Source organism: Vitis vinifera, chromosome 19 (assembly GCF_030704535.1).
Source record: "Vitis vinifera cultivar Pinot Noir 40024 chromosome 19, ASM3070453v1".
Classification (NCBI taxonomy): domain Eukaryota; kingdom Viridiplantae; phylum Streptophyta; class Magnoliopsida; order Vitales; family Vitaceae; genus Vitis; species Vitis vinifera.
In genome coordinates, this window is record NC_081823.1 from 3,975,861 (window position 1) to 3,982,091 (window position 6,231).

A 6,231-nucleotide genomic window follows, 5' to 3' on the forward strand; every position below is an offset into this window, starting at 1 on the left:
AACAAGATGTAGTTCTCTCAGCTTGTGATAATATGTAAACACCTGCACTTCATTCAACTTATTTACAGGATGCCTTTTAGCAATTGAATTATGACATGCCAACTTAACACGTAGTGGACCTAGTTCAAAAAAAACAAGCTCTTTATGTCGAGGAAGGAATTCTTGAGAATCTGGTGAGTAATCTTGGAAACAATTGGGCAATCTGTAGGTTCTTCACTTGCTCTCATCGCTAAATTACTCCATTCATTCTGATATCTGGACTTGCTACCTCTGATTTACTTGGAGATCATCAACAAGAGGACAATCAAGGTAAAGTGAGCCCACTGATTCTTATTCATGTTGGTTAGATGCTAACTTGCTGATGTGTTCTGTCAAACTAAGCAAGCCAACTGGTGTGTTCTGTTGAATTGAGAAACACTATATTTACCCTCAAATTTAAATCTTTTAACCTGAATTCAGAATCAGCAGTGTCATTAGAGTCACTGGCAGTGGCAAGCCTCTATTCTTGCCCAATTCTATCAACAGTTTCTCATTTCTTGAAACTTGCATTTCCGGGAAGAGGATTGTCTTTTGCATTCTGAACATTCCATTAACTGCTTGAAGCTGGTAAAGGATTAGGAGGAGTGGACATTTGAACTTTTATTACAGCTTTGCTATTTAAATTTGAAGAACTAATTGGTTTGCACTGTGTCTCAACAGCACTGCTGTTGGATTTGACTTGCTTCGATTTACTATAAGTAGTAAAATCGTTCTCAAAATCCACCAACCCAATGGACTCTGGGGAGAAAGGTTCAGCCTGATGTATGCTATTAGCATTGAAAGTTGTCCCGATCATAGCAAGATCAATCAAACTTTTACCTAGCTGAGTTATCTTCATCTCAATCATAGTATCTTCGAGGAGCAAACTGTTATTGGACTACACGTCGCACATGTCCAATAGTAGGAATAATCGGCGCTTCTCTGAGAGCTTCACAAAAGCAATGTGTGTTTCATCAACGTTCAGATCAGATATTGGAGTTTTCTGTAAACTGGCGGAGCTGTTGGAGACTTTGGCATCATAAATTGCAGCAAGACTGAAATCCTGAATTGCACCTCCAGGTGTTCTAGAAAATTAGTCATGTTTGCCTCCTATGTTATCTTCTGATAAATCTGTTCTTTCCAAATGCTTTAAGAGGTTGAAATAAATACAAACTACAGAAGCATCATGGTCGTTGATGTATTCAAATTCTGTATTCTTCAAGGAATCACAAGTGGGCACAGTTTCGTCTAAAGGAACCAAACCATCTGATCAACTTGGAGAAATATCCATGGTTCTAAGGATGGAAAGGGTGCTAACTATGCTATTTGAAGCAGAAGACTGGTAATGTAACTAGGAATGCAACCTCAGGTGTCCTCAACTTTCTTCTTATAATCAAGGATGATGAGTTTATTGCATATGAACCTACAAGGCGAGCTTTGCCAGTTGGAAATTTCTGTTATATGCTTCACTCGCTGATGTCTTTTGGACTAGAGGTCTGTTGGCCACATGGATGCTGCTGCTCATTGCCTCACTCTTCCTTTTAACCAGAAGAAGTCCACTTCTAACTGTCTTGGTATAACCATTCTGTCCATGAGTCACCAGAAGCATCAAGCACTCTGTCATCAATGAAACTAGAGAACATCTGTCTGCTTGTAATTGATAAAATGAATTGTGAAGCAACTTTTCAGGATCACCATCCTTAGATCGTATTTGATTCAGAAGCATGTTGTAACTTAAATGGAAGGCACTGTTCAAGCAAAAAATTCACAAACAAACTTCCTATGTCCAATACCACCGGAAATTGAAATCTCAAAGGGTAGTGTATTCTGAACTTTTTGGCACTTGTTTCTATTGGCACTTTGGATATGAGTTCTGCTAGCAGATTCTAATTGCATTAATCTCACAAATTTCTCCAAGGGCACAAGCATTTTTTATGACATGAGAAATGAGTCCTCTTTTGGTAGGCAACAGGATTTGTTTTGATGAAAAGACATGACCAGCTTCAGCCCAAAGTCTCGTTATGAAAGTCTCCAGAATTGGATGAAGCTGGTGGACGATAATCATCTTCTTTCCAGTCCCGAACCAGTCATCCCAAAGAGCCATAATGATGGCTTGAACCTTATTAGCAGCATGTGCAGCAGCAAAGGAACCGGATGGAGTTATCGCCATTCAAGTCGAAGTTGTCTTCCATCAAGGGTCCAGTCTGACCTTGGGAAGCTTTTCGAAATCTGGGCGAATCCATGTATGAACTGTCCAAGTATTCTCTATTCATGCAGTGCATCAAATACACAAATTACCACAGGCAGTGAGGATCTTCTAGAAGTGCCTAATTAAATTGATGCTATCCACCAAATGAGCAACCTTACCAAAGGAGGAGTGCACATCTGTCTTTGTAGTCAGTTTTCAAAGCATTACTGCTACTTACATCATTGTTAAAGTCGTGGAATGACAGCAGGTTAACAAACTCCAATGTACTCTCCTTCATCTGATCACTGAAAAGAAGAAGCCTTAAATCAGCCACAAGCATCTTATACCCTCCAAGATGTGATGAAATTATGGGGTGCTGACATTCATCCATTATGGCAGCTTCCCATCCCAGGCATTCTGATACTTCCAAACCCTCAACAACGACTTCAAGAGGCACCAAGAGCACTTCAAACATGATGCAACCCCCCTCATCTGCAGAACATCATGATGGTATTCAGTTTCCATTCTTTCTCTTAGCGATTCCAAATTCCTTCGAATTCTGGTATATACCTTTCAGCTGTTGCATGAACACCAATATACTGGGCAGGCTTCAAAACTGCTCTCTGGCCAACAATACTCAAAGTCATTCATATCTCGATTATCTTATTCATAGTCCTCATGAAGATAATAACAAGTGACCGAATGATGCCAGCTTGTCATTAAATTCACATCAGCCTCATTTTCCTTTTTTAATAATCTGGTCAGTCTTGGCATCATCAATCTCAACGTGTGCGCCACTAGTCTTCCTTACACTTTTAACGGAATTCTCCCCCCTGCCGATTACATGTCCAATCTCGTCAAATGGACGCAAAGCTCTTACAATTAACATCTGATCGTGATGCTCCATAACCAGAAAGTACTGGTAGGTTGGATGAATAAACTGGCCATATATTGCCCAAGTCTGAACAGCCCCGAAATTCTGATTCAAAGTCCCCCCTTTCTACTACAATAGTACAGAATATCATCAGTATTGTCATTGGACCAGCAACCATCTCCATTGAAGAATATGAACCAGCTTTCTCATCAGAATTGCAGTAAGATGAGACCTGACCAATCTCAGAGACTATATACACTCCCAGGTACTTAGCTGTGAAGGCAGCATCATAATTGCCAATGCATAAGTATGACACTGAGTTGTCATGTGCAGAATGCAATACTTTCAGTCGTCTCCTTTTCATAGAGATGGATTGTTGAATTAAAGAATTTAGTTAACAAGCCTTCTGGTTCACACTTGAATAGTAAATTATTGCAATACCTTCATGTTGTTGTGAAGGTACATCATTGAACCCTCACTTGATTGACCTTCGTCAAATCCATAGATTTCTCCCCTGTTTTACGGCAACAACATGCTTTTGAACAGCACCACTATATAAACTGGGGATTTTCTAATTATTGATCCATTTTTTTTAGTCTGTACCACTGCATTCTCTCGTTATTCTCAAAACTGACGCCAAAATCCGCATCAAAAGTAGTCACAAGAATCTCAAACAACACCACAAAATGCCATAATCAGAATTTCCCAAAACTCATTGCCCGCAACCATTCCCCATGACATTTTTCCTTACGGATCCAGAATCTCAACCCCAGTTGCATCTCCTCATTATTTCTCATCTCTTTCCATAATCCCCAGAATTTTTGAACCAACGCTGTCAACTTTTTCCTTGCTTTCAGAATCACACACTCCTCTGTAGAACTGATTAGAGCTGTTACTGAAGGTGAATGGCCCAGGTTGTATTTGACTTTTAGATTTTAGGATCACAACGACAGTACCAGAAGGCTTAGAGAAGTCCATGATTTCGAGCACCACATTATGCTTATCCGAATGCAGAAGAAGCAGAGTGTCCCTTTTCCCATGATTTTTAATTTTTAACTCCGAAGCAGAGAACAAATCTTGAATGCCAGGAATAGAGCTTGTTGAGGTATGGACCAAAAATAGAAGAAGACAACAAAAACGTATAGAAAGAAAGGAAAGATGATCAACACAAATCACAATTTCGCATTTCAATCCATTAGCTTAGAACAGGGGAGTGATTTCATAATAAGATTTGAATAAAAACAGGACATGATTTCTACCATCCAGTCTGAAGATGGACATGTATGCAATTTATTTTCAGGCGGGTTCGATGACATTAACAGAATGATGAACATATCCAACAGACAAAGATCTAATTTCAACACAGCAATTTGTGGCCCTTTCCGTCCACACCAACCAATATGAATAAGAACACCAAAAGTAACTAGAAACGTACCTGGGCAGTCTTGCTTCCAATCTCCCTCCCTTTCTGCTCTTCTCTCTGCGCTTTTCTTCAAGAAAAATCCCTTTTTTGCTATCTCTCTTCTTCTCACTCTCAGACTCCAATGCGTGCTGCCCCTCTCCCATTCAGAATTCTCCACCTTTTATTTATATGGCAGCCCACTCATGTGGAATATTTTATTTCCTTTTTTGCATGCGCGTGGATATGGGAAGTCTATATATGTGTGGCTCACTTGGAGATTTCCCAAGGATGCAACCCCTCTCTCATTTGGTAAATGATCAGATCCCCTTTAATCTTCTTTCCATATGCTCCCGGATGTGCCTCAGCCGTGATCTGCCCACTTTCTATATGCAGCTGTGTACATCAAGGATCTTCTCCAATGTGTGCATTCAAATCTCATGCCAAAATTAAATAAGAATTAAAGTCAGTAAAGGTTATGAAATTGAAAATTAAAACTAATTAAAATTATGCAATCACAAACATTATATCTATCATGGCTATACACAAAAAGATTAAGACATCAGTTTACATAATTAAAGACATCAATCTCATGCAATATTTTATAAAATAAGTAAATAGAATAAAAACAAATAACTAACTAAATAGTAATAAATAAATAAACAAATAAATAAAAATAAGTAGATAAGTAAATAAATAAGAAATCGAGTACATACAAGTGTTAAAAAAAACGCAAATCATGCAAATTATATAATTCATGTAGGAATTACCAAAAAGGTGACATAGGTGGGCCAGGATACGCCTATACAGGCCTAGGGTGCCTAAGTGGGCCTACGGTGAGACTAGGTGGGCCTAACTAAATGGGCCAAGGGTGCCTAAATGGGCCAAGGGTATCTAAAAGCTATCCTAAAAAAACAAGAAAAGCCTAAGTCTAAATCAAGATTGCCAAGGATCACAATAAAGGGTCAGATAATCCCTCAACCAAAGTCTCCGAGGTGACTCAGAAAAAGGTAAGTTGTACGAGTAGTAATGGGCCACCAAGGAACTATTTTGAAGCACTGAAAACGAATTTTAAAGACATGTGCTAAAGGGACAAAATTGAGGGTCTACACCCACCTTTCACCCAGTATTGCACACATGCACAAACAATTTCACCCAAATGGGTACCATTCAAAAAATCAACATAGGAACCAAAAAAAAAAAAAAGCCATTCCAATAATTACACTAGAAAATGCCCATATGTAGACCCCAAAATTTCAAAACTCCAAGCTCCCTTAGGTCATTCTTCAAAGGCGGAAGATCTACAATGCCTAAGAAAACAATCTATGATTAGGTTTTGAAGATTGGAGTAAGAAGGAGGAAAAGATAGTAAGAAGACAAAGACAAAATGTTGAAATTGTTGACCACTTGTAAGAGAAAGAAAATGCTGAAAATTGCACTCCAAATAGGTTAGGGTTTGATGAAGACGGAGAGAGGGAGAGTTGTTTGAGGATTTTTGGGTTTGGGGATTTTTTTGGTTTGAGGATTTACAAATCTACCCTTTATTAGTTAGTCACGTGCATAACATGTGATATTTCCGTCCACTTAAACTAACATCGTCTAATGAAAAAGGCAAAGTGCTGCAATTTAAGAACTTTAGGGTGCAATGTGTTGGATTTTAAATCTAAAGGGGCAATGTGCAAAACACGGAATAGCTTAAGGGGGTAAAGTGTATTAAACCTTATAAATATATATCAATACTTGAGGTGGGAA

At 38.7% G+C, this 6,231-nt stretch overlaps 1 long non-coding RNA gene across 1 annotated transcript; it reads left to right on the forward strand.

Annotated features, from left to right (window-relative positions):
- On the forward strand, nt 1-1,715 carry LOC109121745 (uncharacterized). Its single transcript, XR_002029046.2, has 2 exons — nt 1-309; nt 700-1,715. It is a non-coding gene; the product is annotated as an uncharacterized LOC109121745 (long non-coding RNA).
- The last annotated feature ends 4,516 nt before the right edge of the window (nt 1,716-6,231 follow it).